A 14,366-nucleotide genomic window follows, 5' to 3' on the forward strand; every position below is an offset into this window, starting at 1 on the left:
TAGGTGTGTGTGTAGGTGTAGGTGTGTGTGTAGGTGTAGGTGTGTGTGTAGGTGTAGGTGTGTGTGTAGGTGTGTGTGTGTGTGTAGGTGTAGGTGTGTGTAGGTGTGTGTAGGTGTAGGTGTGTGTAGGTGTAGGGGTGTGTAGGTGTAGGTGTGTGTAGGTGTAGGTGTGTGTAGGTGTGTGTAGGTGTAGGGGTGTGTAGGTGTAGGTGTGTGTAGGTGTAGGTGTGTGTAGGTAGGTGTAGGTGTAGGTGTGTGTGTAGGTGTAGGTGTGTGTGTAGGTGTAGGTGTGTGTAGGTGTGTGTAGGTGTGTGTGTGTGTGTAGGTGTAGGTGTGTGTAGGTGTGTGTAGGTGTGTGTGTGTGTGTGTAGGTGTAGGTGTGTGTGTGTGTGTGTGTAGGTGTAGGTGTGTGTAGGTGTGTGTAGGTGTAGGTGTGTGTAGGTGTGTGTAGGTGTAGGTGTGTGTAGGTGTAGGTGTGTGTAGGTGTAGGGGTGTGTAGGTGTAGGTGTGTGTAGGTGTAGGTGTGTGTAGGTGTAGGTGTGTGTAGGTGTAGGTGTGTGTAGGTGTGTGTAGGTGTAGGTGTGTGTAGGTAGGTGTAGGTGTAGGTGTGTGTGTAGGTGTAGGTGTGTGTGTAGGTGTAGGTGTGTGTGTAGGTGTAGGTGTGTGTGTAGGTGTAGGTGTGTGTGTAGGTGTAGGTGTGTGTGTAGGTGTAGGTGTGTGTGTAGGTGTAGGTGTGTGTGTAGGTGTAGGTGTGTGTGTAGGTGTAGGTGTGTGTGTAGGTATAGGTGTGTGTGTAGGTGTAGGTGTGTGTGTAGGTGTAGGTGTGTGTGTAGGTGTAGGTGTGTGTGTAGGTGTAGGTGTGTGTGTAGGTGTAGGTGTGTGTGTAGGTGTAGGTGTGTGTGTAGGTGTAGGTGTGTGTGTAGGTGTAGGTGTGTGTGTAGGTGTAGGTGTGTGTGTAGGTGTGTGTGTGTGTGTGTAGGTGTAGGTGTGTGTAGGTGTGTGTAGGTGTAGGTGTGTGTAGGTGTAGGTGTGTGTAGGTGTGTGTAGGTGTAGGTGTGTGTAGGTGTGTGTAGGTGTAGGTGTGTGTAGGTGTAGGTGTGTGTAGGTGTGTGTAGGTGTAGGTGTGTGTAGGTGTAGGTGTGTGTAGGTGTAGGTGTGTGTAGGTGTGTGTAGGTGTAGGTGTGTGTAGGTGTAGGTGTGTGTAGGTGTAGGTGTGTGTAGGTAGGTGTAGGTGTAGGTGTGTGTGTAGGTGTAGGTGTGTGTGTAGGTGTAGGTGTGTGTGTAGGTGTAGGTGTGTGTAGGTGTAGGTGTGTGTAGGTAGGTGTAGGTGTAGGTGTGTGTGTAGGTGTAGGTGTGTGTGTAGGTGTAGGTGTGTGTGTAGGTGTAGGTGTGTGTAGGTGTAGGTGTGTGTAGGTAGGTGTAGGTGTAGGTGTGTGTGTAGGTGTAGGTGTGTGTGTAGGTGTAGGTGTGTGTGTAGGTGTAGGTGTGTGTAGGTGTAGGTGTGTGTAGGTGTAGGTGTGTGTAGGTGTAGGTGTGTGTAGGTGTAGGTGTGTGTAGGTGTAGGTGTGTGTGTAGGTGTGTGTGTGTGTGTGTAGGTGTAGGTGTGTGTAGGTGTGTGTAGGTGTAGGTGTGTGTAGGTGTGTGTAGGTGTAGGTGTGTGTAGGTGTAGGTGTGTGTAGGTGTAGGTGTGTGTAGGTGTGTGTAGGTGTAGGTGTGTGTAGGTGTAGGTGTGTGTAGGTGTAGGTGTGTGTAGGTGTGTGTAGGTGTAGGTGTGTGTAGGTGTAGGTGTGTGTAGGTAGGTGTAGGTGTAGGTGTGTGTGTAGGTGTAGGTGTGTGTGTAGGTGTAGGTGTGTGTGTAGGTGTAGGTGTGTGTAGGTGTAGGTGTGTGTAGGTGTAGGTGTGTGTAGGTGTAGGTGTAGGTGTAGGTGTAGGTGTAGGTGTAGGTGTGTGTAGGTGTAGGTGTAGGTGTGTGTGTAGGTGTAGGTGTGTGTGTAGGTGTAGGTGTGTGTGTAGGTGTAGGTGTGTGTGTAGGTGTAGGTGTGTGTGTAGGTGTAGGTGTGTGTGTAGGTGTAGGTGTGTGTGTAGGTGTAGGTGTGTGTGTAGGTGTAGGTGTGTGTGTGTAGGTGTAGGTGTAGGTGTAGGTGTGTGTGTAGGTGTAGGTGTGTGTGTAGGTGTAGGTGTGTGTGTAGGTGTAGGTGTGTGTGTAGGTGTAGGTGTGTGTGTGTAGGTGTAGGTGTAGGTGTAGGTGTGTGTGTAGGTGTAGGTGTGTGTGTAGGTGTAGGTGTAGGTGTGTGTAGGTGTAGGTGTGTGTAGGTGTAGGTGTGTGTAGGTGTATGTAGGTGTGTGTGTGTGTGTGTAGGTGTGTGTGTGTGTAGGTGTGTGTGTGTGTAGGTAGGTGTGTAGGTGTGTGTGTGTGTAGGTGTGTGTGTAGGTAGGTGTGTAGGTGTGTGTGTGTGTAGGTGTGTGTGTGTGTGTAGGTAGGTGTGTAGGTAGGTGTGTAGGTGTGTGTGTAGGTAGGTGTGTAGGTAGGTGTGTAGGTAGGTGTGTAGGTAGGTGTGTAGGTAGGTGTGTAGGTAGGTGTGTAGGTAGGTGTGTAGGTAGGTGTGTAGGTAGGTGTGTAGGTAGGTGTGTAGGTAGGTGTGTAGGTAGGTGTGTGTGTAGGTGTGTAGGTAGGTGTGTGTGTAGGTGTGTGTGTAGGTGTGTGTAGGTGTGTGTAGGTGTGTGTAGGTGTGTGTAGGTGTGTGTAGGTGTGTGTAGGTGTGTGTAGGTGTGTGTAGGTGTGTGTAGGTGTGTGTAGGTGTGTGTAGGTGTGTGTAGGTGTGTGTAGGTGTGTGTAGGTGTGTGTAGGTGTGTGTGTGTGTAGGTGTGTGTGTGTGTAGGTGTGTGTGTGTGTGTAGGTGTGTGTGTGTGTAGGTGTGTGTGTGTAGGTGTGTGTGTGTGTAGGTGTGTGTGTGTGTGTAGGTGTGTGTGTGTGTGTGTAGGTGTGTGTGTGTGTGTAGGTGTGTGTGTGTGTGTGTAGGTGTGTAGGTGTGTGTAGGTGTGTGTGTGTGTAGGTGTGTGTGTGTAGGTGTGTGTGTGTGTGTGTAGGTGTGTAGGTGTGTGTAGGTGTGTAGGTGTGTGTAGGTGTGTGTGTGTGTAGGTGTGTGTGTGTGTGTGTAGGTGTGTAGGTGTGTGTGTGTGTGTGTAGGTGTGTGTGTGTGTAGGTGTGTAGGTGTGTGTGTGTGTGTGTAGGTGTGTGTGTGTGTAGGTGTGTAGGTGTGTGTAGGTGTGTAGGTGTGTGTGTGTGTAGGTGTGTAGGTGTGTGTAGGTGTGTGTGTAGGTGTGTGTGTGTGTAGGTGTGTGTGTGTGTGTGTAGGTGTGTGTGTGTGTAGGTGTGTGTGTGTGTGTGTAGGTGTGTGTGTGTGTAGGTGTGTGTGTGTGTAGGTGTGTAGGTGTGTGTGTGTAGGTGTGTGTGTGTAGGTGTGTGTGTGTAGGTGTGTGTGTGTAGGTGTGTGTGTGTGTGTGTGTGTGTGTGTGTGTGTGTGTGTGTGTGTGTGTGTGTGTGTGTGTGTGTGTGTGTGTGTGTGTGTGTGTGTGTGTGTGTGTGTGTGTGTGTGTGTGTGTACACTACAGTACACAGCAAGGCCCTGGATACAGTACACAGCACTTGGGAAAGGGCTGGAGAGGCTGGGGCAGGGTATAGTACACAAGAGCCTGCTGCACACTGAATAGGGAAGGTCTACAAATCTTTGTCTACAAAACTTTGTGTAATTCCTCAGTGGCTGAGCAGATATTAATTTATAAAAACGCCAACATATTCCATGGCGCTGTACAAAGTAAGAAACAAACATGGGGTACATAATACAGACAATGGTGCACACCAAAATACAAGATACATAATTAGTGACAAAATACTAAGAATGATACAAAATATAGAATTGGTAATTACAGTGATAAAAAGTAACATGATGAATAAAATGTATAATGGTTACCAAGACACAAAAGGGGGAGAGAGCCCTGCCCTAGCGAGCTTACAATCTAAAGGGAATGGGGGTGGGGGCGAAAAAAAGAGGGAGGGGTAGTATGCAACAAATATATAGAGGCTGTGTGTTTTAGGATACCTAGTAGGCAGGGCTGTGGAGTCGGTCCAAAAATCCACCGACTCCGACTCCTCAGTTTAGGATTCCACCGACTCCGACTCCTCTAATTTGCATATTACAATTTTGTTGATTAAATGTAACATGAAATTCGTCTCTTAACTGCCAACGCTTAGGAATTTTACAAGACAACTGAAGTGAGAAGGATATGTAGACTACTATATTTATTCCCTTTAGACTAAAACTAGTCCTTGGTAAGAGTACTTGTAAAAGGTACAAACCGGAACAAAGAGCATCTATCAGGCCCTAGGCAATGTAAGTGTGGGTACATGTAAGAATGATGTGCAGGTACTCTGCAGGGGAATAAGGAGATTGTAAACAGACAACACCTCTGTGTTCAATGTGCACAGCATTCTCAGTGGATTCCCTGCCGCTCTGTGGGGAGTGCATATGTAGAGTATAGTACTACTGTGTAACAAAGTAAACCTGAGACAGATGAAATTTAAGTTTTATATATACCTGGGGCTTCCTCCAGCCGCCTTTAGGATAATCAGTCCCTCGTTGTCCTCCTCCACCACCTGGATCTTCTGCTATGAGTCCAGGTACTTGAGCCAGTCGGGCGTAGTGCGCATGCACACACTCCGCCGCCAGGAGCATACTACACCTGTGCAGCACTATTGCGCAGGTGCAGAATGTTCCTGGCTGTGGGAGCGGCATGCGGCCGGACAGCGCTGACTGGCTGAATTACCAGGACTCATAGCAGAAGATCCGGGTGGTGGAGGACAGCGAGGGATTGATTAGCCTGAAGGGGGCTGGAGGAAGCCCCAGGTATGTATAAAGCTTTACTTTTCATCCGTCTCCGGTACCCTTTAATTTGTAGTCACCAAACCAAATTTTAACAACATATCAAATTATTTGATTTCATCAGCAAAGGGAGTGCATACATTTGCATAAATCAGCATCAATGCAGAATTATTTCCATCTCGTTGACCATCTCTATTAGTGACACAGCTACACATCAGGCTTTATTCTTACAGCATAGATGTTATTTAGTATATATAAGAGATTCCTGTGTACACATCATATATACAGTCACAATAAGATATGTATATCTGACCTTAAAAATACGGGGACTGCTTTATTGAAGCAGCACAACCAACTAATTTTGATTGGTTTATTTAATTTTTGTGGACTAAGCACAGCTATTACTGTATATATACACATTATTTTTAATGACTAATATCTGAAAAATAGAACATTTTATCATATTTTCTATTTTAATTACAGTTACAAATTCATTAGGAGTCGGTGCATTTTTTCCCGACTCCAGGCACCCAAAATTGCCCGACTCCACGACTCCGACTCCACAGCCCTGCTAGTAGGAGTGCAATTTGGTCTTAGGACAAAAGGGAAGTGGCCCAAGGTAGCGCATACGCTTGTCGGAACAAGTGTGTTCTTAGAGCGTTTAAAGGTAACAAAGGTTGGCGAGTGACGGATGTGTTGTGGGAGGGCATACCAGAGGAGGGGTGAAGCGCGTGCGAAGTCTTGTGAATGTGAGGAGTTGATTCTAGAGGAGGACAACAGAAGATAATGTGCCGATCTGAGATTGCGATTGGGTTTGTATCTGGAAATTAGTGAGGATATGTACCGGGGAGAGAGATTGTGGAGAGCTTTGTAGGTTAGGGTTAGGAGTTTAAACTGAATCCTCTGGATAATTAGCAGCCAGTGAAGAGCTTGACAAAGAGGGTAGGCAGAGGAAGAAAGAAGAAAGATGAATGAGACGAGCAGCTGAGTTCAGTACCGACTGGAGCGGGCCCAGTCTGTTAGAAGGCAGTCCACAAAGTAATATGTTGCAGTAGTCCAGACGAGAAAATTATAAGAGCATGTATTAACATTTTAGTTGTGTCTTGAGTGAGAAAAGGACGGATGCGAGATATGTTTTTGAGTTGGAGATGGCAGGAGCTGGTTATGGAGTGAACATGAGGAATAAAAGAGAGAGATGAGTCGAATATTACCCCCAAGCACCGAGCTTTGGGAACTGAAGTTATGGGAGGGTTATTAACATTTATTGTTACTCCAGGCAGGGAGGTGGACAGAGACGGTATAAAAATTATTAGTTCTGTTTTACTCATTAAGTTTTAGGAAACGAGAGGACATGAAGGAGGATATAGCAGACAAGCAGTCAGGAACACGTTTGAGTAGGGAGTTAAGGTCTGGGTCCGAGAGGTACAGTTGTGTATCGTCTGCATAGAGGTGGTATTGAAACCCGAATGAGTTGATTAAATCACCAAGACCGTGCATGTAGATGGAAAAGAGGTGGGGACCAAGGACAGAGCCTTGAGGAACCCCGACAGACAAAGCATGAGGAGAAGAGATCTGATCCGAGTAGGAGACTGTGAAGGACCTTCCAGAGAGGTAGGAAGATAACCATGTAGAGCAAGGCCCTTTATTCCTACATTTGAAAGTATTTGTAGGAGTAAGGTGTGGTCGACAGTATCAAATGCTGATGACAGGTCAAGAAGGATGAGTATGGAAAATTGACCTTTGGATTTGGCTGTAAGAAGAAGGTCATTGGCCACTTCGGTAAGGGCAGTTTCCATGGAGTGGTTAGAGCGAAAGCCAGACTGGAACTAATCAAGTAGGGAGTTAACAGATGAATAATGGCTTAAGGCTGGTTTCACAGTGGGACGTTAAAGTCCCACGTTACAGCAGCCAGTAACGCAGCCTAACTCACAGCACTGTAAAATCAACGTTGCTGTTCACAGTGCACACGTTGCGTTACATTGTAACGCAGCACGTTTAAAACAAGTGCTGCATGCTGTATGTTATACTCTGCTAAGCCACGTTAGACTGTTTGCACATGCTCAGTAATGTTGGAGGAGGAGGAGGTCTCCACTCCTCCTCCATGGCCAGCCACATGGCTAATTAATATTCACTGCACTGCAGAGACTCGTGGTGGGACTGTAGTGTTGTCCGGATCATGAACGAATCGTTCATTTGATCCAGATCTTTTTTGTGAGTCGAATCATCCGGATCATCACAATGAAAGATTCGGTTCACAGTGGATGTCTGTCTGGAAGAAAAAGGAACATACAGAATGTACAGTGCAGGGAAAGTCCTGTCCTACTAATAATTTCACCCAGTCTGCTAGTAAAATGATTCAGTTCAATGATCCGGATCTTTTCAATGGTCCGATTCAAATGATCCGAATCCTTAAAAAGATCCGGACTTCCTATCACTAACCTGGAGCGGCTGCTTTGAGAGCTGCATAACGCAGCTCAATCTGACGTCCAACTTCAACACCACCATACGTTGCGTTAGGGGCACGTTATGCGACCATAACGTCCCCTAAAACGCAACGTCTTGGTGGGAAAGTAGCATAATTCTGCATGTATATGGTAGTTTCAAGTAGTTTGGATGCAAATGGGAGAAGTGACACTGGGCGGTAGTTGGCAAGTGTGGTAGGATCTAGAGAAGGTTTTTTAAGTAGTGGTGTCACAACAGCTTTTTTGAGTGGGGACGGAAAGATGCCAGTGGATAGGGACAGGTTAAATAGCGTTGTTAGTGCAGGCAAGAGAGATGAGGATAGCTGCGGAATGAAATGGGAGGGGATAGGAACCAAAGAACAGGTGGTTAGATTAGCTTTGGCAATTATAGAGGAAAGAGTGTGTTTTCAGAGAGTGGAGAGAAGGCAGTTAGAGGGCAGTCAATGAGAGGTGTGGAGGTGGGATTTGAGGGCTGCAAGGAGAATTCACTTCGGAATTTGTCAATTTTATCAGTGAAGTATGTTGCAAATTCTTCAGCTGATAAGGGAGGAGGGGGGGGGGGGGGGAGGAAGAGGAGGATGAGGATGGAACGGAGTTGAAGGTGCTGAACAAGCGTGGAAAACACCGGCCCTATACCCGGCTAACCTATACTGAAGGGACCTATACCTAACTAGTAGGGGGGGGGGGGGGATGCATTTGAAACATCGGTAGATCTCCTGGCCTTGGCGAATTTTAAAGTAGCTTGCGAGCCGAAAAAGTGTGGGCACCCCTGCTCTAGAGCATCTTTTTAACTCTTTAGTGGTTTTGGTCATCCAGGGTTGGCGACTGACACGGTGAGGGCAGACATTGACGAGAGGGGCGAAGTCATCCATGACTTTTGTAATGGAGCTGTTGTAGTGTATAGTAGCAGAGTCTGGGTCAGTGAAGGATTGTGTGAGGAGAGGTGCCAGGGCATCAGAGACAGTTTGAATGTCTAGATTGCAATAGTTTCTTCGAGTATGTGAGCGTGCTTGTGCCAGGGTGGTAGGAAAAGAGGAGGAGAGAGAGAAGCTAAGTAGGTTATGGTCAGAGAGTGGTAGTGGTTCATTAGTAAAGTCAGTGACAGAACATAGACGAATGAATACGGAGGTCAAGCGTATGGCCATCGGTGTGGGTTGAGGTAGAGGACCACTGAGACAAGCCATAGGAGGAAGTGAGTGATAGAAGTTTTTTTGGAGACAGTGGCCTCCATTCATCAAGACTTATCGAATTGGTTAACGACAGTTCGGTAAAATACCGAATTCGTCAAGTTGATTTCAGGATTCATCAAATTTATCTACAGCTGTTAGCGAGCATTCGGTAATAATTTGGTAATCATTTGTTAGTGATGCGTTAAAACAGAAGAAAGTGCAATTCATGAAAATGAAAGTGGGCGTGGTTTAGCGTTACATTTAGGATTAGTTATCTCCTTCACTGCTCTGTCGTTATTCCTATCAGATCATTGCTGACAGAGAAGATGGAGCCATTTGAAGTGGTTATGTATCAGCTGAGAGTGATTCAAAGGCGCAGAAGGACAAGAATAAGGTCTAGAACCATATCAATTTGCAAGAGAATAGATTTGTTATAACAGGACATCTGCATTTCTCTTGAACCATCTTGTAAGAGAAAACGGGCAGTGCCAGGGTTAACTAATTTGCTAGCTGCACTATATTTTTGTAGAAAAGGCTCCTATCAAGCCGCAGCTGGCGAAATTGTGGGATTGTCCCAAGCCACTTCCAGAATCCTGGTCCAGGTGGTAAGCCCTATTCAGACTGTTGCTACATAGTGTTCAAAGGACTGCCTTTTACCCACAATTCCATGGGAATCTTATGACCTTGTGTTAAATTATCACTGTAAAATGGAAATAACACGTTACCGAATGGTTACCGATATTTTATCGAATTCACACCGAATGCGGAAAACCTTGATGAATACAACTAGAAATCGATTAACTTCAAATTCGGTAATTTAACAAACTGGAAAAAGTTATCTAAAAGACAATGATAAATCGAGGCCAGTGTTATCGGTGTCAATAGGAATGTTAAAGTCACCCATGATGGTGGTAGGGATGTCAGAGGATAGGAACTGGAGAAGCCAGGCTGAGAAATAATCTAAGAACACAGAAGCAGGGCCTGGAGGGTGGTAAATAACTGCAATTTGGAGGTTTGAGGGAGAGTATAGTCGGACTGCATGGACTTCAAAGGATGGCAGGGAGAGAGAGGCAATAGGAGTGAGAGGCTTGAAGTAGCATTTGTCTGAGAGAAGAATGCCCACCCCTCCACCATGTTTATTCCCACTTCTAGGAGTGTGGCTAAAGTGGAAACCTCCATAGGAGAGGGCGGCAGGTGAGACTGTGTCAGAAGGGGTCAGCCAGGTTTCAGTGAGGCAGCCAAGGTAGGGGGAAGGAGTGGATTATTAAAAAGGTTACAGTAAGAGGGGAGGGAATTTGATTTGTTGAAAACAGTGTGCTTAGCAGGGGGGAGTGGTGGTCCAGGGTTAGGTGACATGTCCCCAGCAACAAGGAGGAGGAGTAGGCAGACATAGCGGAGCAGAAGTTGCGGTGTAGACTTATATTCAGACGTAGTGTGACAAGGAAGGTGAGGTAAGCACAAGAAAAATCTCATGAGAGGCGAGCTGTGGAGTGGATAGGAGGGATGGTGAAATGTACAGCATATTGCTGACAGCAGGGGGATGTAGTGTGTGGAGAGATTTGAGGATGCAGTGTTCTCCCCAGGATCAATTAAGTGGGCGGGCTGCCCAGGTGAGATAAGGCTCCCGGCCTGGCTGCTTGACTCCTGTGTAGCAGATTGCCAAGAAAGCTCCTCTGTGTACAAGATCTCGCCTCGTACAGTCATTGGCTCTGCATGGTAATAGGTGGGACCATCTGTTCTACTGACTGCAGAGTGCTCCTCCAGGAACGAGACACATTACAATCAGTCTGCCTGCACGATCACAGGGAAGGGACGCTGGAGCCTGTGGGGCTAAGGCAGGGCTGGCCAAACTACAGCCCGTTTGGCTAATGGCTTTGTAATCCGGGTATTCAGTGCCTCCTTTCCTCCTCACAGTTACGTCACTTGTCTCTCTCCCTCCCCACGCAATTTCTTACGTACTAACTTGCCCATCTGTGTGAATTACGGCACTTCTATATGACTGAAGAGGGGAGTGCAGACAATCACTCACTTCCTCCCCGGGTGTCAGACATTATTATCTACTCCAAATATGCAACGCGTTTCGCAGGTTTGATCCCGCTTCATCAGGCAATAACAACGGAGCAATAGCATATGTGGTCAGTAGAAGAGCCAGGCACCTCTGTGAACAGAGGTGCCAGGCTCTTCTACTGACCACATATGCTATTGCTCCGTTGTTATTGCCTGATGAAGCGGGATCAAACCTGCAAAACGTGTTGCATATTTGGAGTTCATAAATAAAATATATTGACTGTCTTTACTACAGTCATTGTGTGTCTACTTGGAGGAGGTAAGTCCACCACTACCTCCTCTATTTACCAAGAATTTGGTTTTTAAGCTCATTTAGCTTCCTTTTATCCTTTTGGCGCCTCTATTCTCCTGCATAATATTGAGTCCACCCTGGGTGGAGGGTTGAACCCCCTTTTTTCTCATCTACAGAGAGCGACTTCTTATTCCTGAGTGGGGTCAGGAAAATCTCCCCACTTGCCTTTACAGTGGTTGCCTAATGGTAACCCTGGTTTGTGAGTATTAATATTTACTCTATCTAGTAACCATTTACCAGTACATATTACACTATTGGGGCTCTTGGAGTTCCTTGTTTTTATCATGATCTACTCCGGATGTCTTGGCTGCTCAGAGAGCAGAGCACACAGACAGCAGCACTGAAGGGTAAAAAGCCATCTGATCTGACAGGCAAAAAAAAGCTGTGACCTTGCACACAAAGCTTTGTCCTGACGTTTATTCCCACCTCTTTTTTAACCCTTAGGATACACTAATAAACCTCTGGAATCTCAAGGGGCCAGCATGTCCTTTCAGACCATGCGGAGCTTTGCATTTTCTCAAACAAAAACAAAAAAACCCAGCTCAAAGCTATGTGTGAGTTTGCAGCTTCTCAGTCTAATCTGATCTGTAGGACATGCTGAGCCTTGCGGTTCCACAACAATGGGGTCCACAAATATCAAGGAACACTTTATCATTGACGGAAAAATAGTGGTTGATCGGTACCATTAATGATGCCCAATACGTATAATATTTTTTTAAAGCAAACAAAAAGCACTGTAATAGCACATTGAAAACAACCAAAAAACAGTTTTTCCTGGTTTTGACTATGCAGGTTCACTTTAAGACAGATGGTGCATATCTTAAAGCAAGAGTCTTATGGAGGTTCAGCGGCTTCCCCAGGCCTCCATCTGGCTAATTTTGGTAAGCACCCGGCTGACATCGGCTTGTTTCCTCCTCCTCCTATGCCGTAAGCAGAGCGTACACGGCCCTACATTCCCCCTGTTGCGCCCCACCCGGCTACTTTTTCATGCCACCCGGCTGGAAAAATTTTCTGGGGAGAACACTAGGATGGCTGGTGAGAGCAGGCAGATAGTAAACACCAGCTTGAACATTTTTGCAACTAACCAGAGAAGCAGAGTTTTTGTGTCAGTTCCTTCTGTTCCCTTCTGGTTCAATTGTGGTCCAATTGTGGTCTTAGTATTTTCTTTACACTTTGGAATCGATTCATGTAAGTGTGTGCGGGTAATGAAATCCGTGCGGGAAAACTCCGCGCACGGTATTAAACACTTCTGGGAGGTCATTCATAAAATGATGTCAGTTGCGATAACAGAGCGGAGATCTCCCGCTCTAGGCTGGCGGAAGGCATGCTGAAACGTAGGAAGCTGTAGGAGTACTTCCGTGCACTCCTCTCAGTGCTGCTGCTATGGGAGGTTTGTCCCATTCACTTGCACGTGTTCCGCATGGTTATCGCTACATCCCGAGGTAGCGGTAATCCCCGGCCGCATACCGCTTGCGGTAATTTTTATGAATGGGAATTTTGATACTTTTGTTAACAATCACTGCAAAAGGCGGTGATTTATCGCTCTGCTCACGAATGCCGGCTTTTCATGCGGAAAAAGCCTTTATGAATACACATTTTGCTAAGTTATCAGTAAAGTCATGCGGGAATGCTTTATGAATCGAGGCCATTGAGTTCAGATGCTCAAAAAAGTGACCAGTGGTCAAAATTGACCTCCTATCCTAACTATATGCAAACAGGCTACTAGCATGGTAATTAGCATACTGAATGCAGGTGAGATGGTGAAGAGGTTGAATGGGAGTCTCAGCCTTGCAGGCTGGATTTAAAGGAGACTATGCATGTGGCTGGACAGAAATGTAACTCACAGATCAACCACAGCATACAACAAGGATTAAAAAAAAAAAAAAAAAAAAAAAAAAAAAAGCAAGCCCTTAAGCCCCATCTATACCATGCCATATCCAGCCGCCGGATCACCTCTTCCGCGTGCCCGCCGTGTCCCCGCTCGCCGCATTTGATTCCCCGCTTGTGCCCGCTCGTCCCCGCCGGCGCCGCTTATCTTCCGCTCGATTCCCTGCCATTGTCCCCTCGCGGGGAGCGAGCAGGGAATCGGCGGTTCGGAGATCCGTCCTGTCGGATCTTATCAATCGAGCCGCATCAGCGGCTCGAATGATAAGAAGCATCGCGGCCGCATCTACTCGTGTAGATGCGGCTTAACAGCTGGCAAGGCAATAAATTATATGTTAATTTAAGGCCAAGACCTAGATAAGGCCAAAAGCTAGGAACTAGTGGAATGGAACCAAAGATCAGAGGTTGACACAAATTAAAACCAAGAATGTCCCATAGTCAGATAGCAGGGCATGGTATGTTATAAACAGACATATAATAATGCAATCAGATAGAAATCGATAGATGAAGCTGGGATACAGTCATTAGAACAATTGTGCAGAGAGCAGAACATTTGTTTCTCCTGTGCCCTTAGCGGTCAGTCTCTCAGGAGAGGGAAAAGAAAATTCTCCCTCCTCGTGGACCCTGTGGCTTCTGAGCCCCCCCCCCCCCCCCCGCCCTGTTGGCTGCATCCCCTGCAAGGTCTATTGTTACGCCCCTGGCTGTTGCAGACCAAGATGTTACCCTATGAAGGTGTTCCCACAGCAGCATTGTGATTTTTTTCAAAATTGCAAACACGCTGCATGTGGGGTCATCTGAAAATGGCGCAGGGAGAAAAATGGCGCACCGTTCTGCCGATAAATGGATCATAAAACGCTATTTACCATTTTAATGTAAATACAATAAAACGGTAAATTTTGTTTTATGATACATTGATTGCAGAGCGGTGCACCATGAAAAACATGCAGGGGGCTGCTAGTATAGGCAGCGGGGGCTGGGGGGGGGGGGAGGCAGCGGGACACTAGAGGGCATAGGCATTGGATGTATGCAGAGGTATACGTTACCTTGTCCTGGGCCGGTGATCGCTCCTTCCCTCCGCGCCTTCCATTCGTTTGCTGTAGTCCTGCAGCCAGCCAATCACCATGCGGAGACTGAAGCCACATGGTGATTGGCCGGCTGCAGGACTACAGTAAACGAATGGAAGAAGTGAAGGAGCGATCTGCGGCCCAGAACAAGGTAACGTAGGCTTCTGCACACATCCTCCCCCGATGCCTATGCCCTCCAGTGTCCCGCTGCCTCTCTCCTCCCCCAACCCCCGCTGCATTTTTTAACACTTATAACGCTATTTAGTATTATAAGTGTAAGGCACACCGCCTGCGCCATTTTTTTAACACTTATAACGCTAAATAGCGTTATATAATGTAAGTCTATGGGGCGCCCTTTTTATTCCCCTGGCGCTGTGCGCCATTTTTAACTGTCACGCTGCATGTAGCATTTTTTTGGAGCGATTCATTAAAAAAAAAAAAAAAAAGTCACTCTGAAAAATCACATTTGCAAATTGCGAGCGATTGCTATTGCAATTTTGGGCTGCATTAACCAGGACTGGGAGAGAGGAGAAGTGGAGAGAAATTGA

At 46.6% G+C, this 14,366-nt stretch overlaps 3 protein-coding genes across 7 annotated transcripts in view; 1 reads left to right on the forward strand and 2 right to left on the reverse strand.

Moving 5' to 3' along the window:
- The window catches only part of HSD17B7 (hydroxysteroid 17-beta dehydrogenase 7), a 1,040,537-nt gene that overhangs the window by 663,497 nt on the left and 362,674 nt on the right, over nt 1–14,366 (reverse strand). The window lies entirely within an intron of this gene.
- The window catches only part of LOC137532751 (probable ATP-dependent RNA helicase DDX17), a 603,576-nt gene that overhangs the window by 169,006 nt on the left and 420,204 nt on the right, over nt 1–14,366 (forward strand). The window lies entirely within an intron of this gene.
- The window catches only part of LOC137531765 (probable ATP-dependent RNA helicase DDX17), a 111,751-nt gene that overhangs the window by 96,347 nt on the left and 1,038 nt on the right, over nt 1–14,366 (reverse strand). The window lies entirely within an intron of this gene.

This window comes from Hyperolius riggenbachi, chromosome 9, assembly GCF_040937935.1.
Source record: "Hyperolius riggenbachi isolate aHypRig1 chromosome 9, aHypRig1.pri, whole genome shotgun sequence".
Taxonomy (NCBI): Eukaryota; Metazoa; Chordata; class Amphibia; order Anura; family Hyperoliidae; genus Hyperolius; species Hyperolius riggenbachi.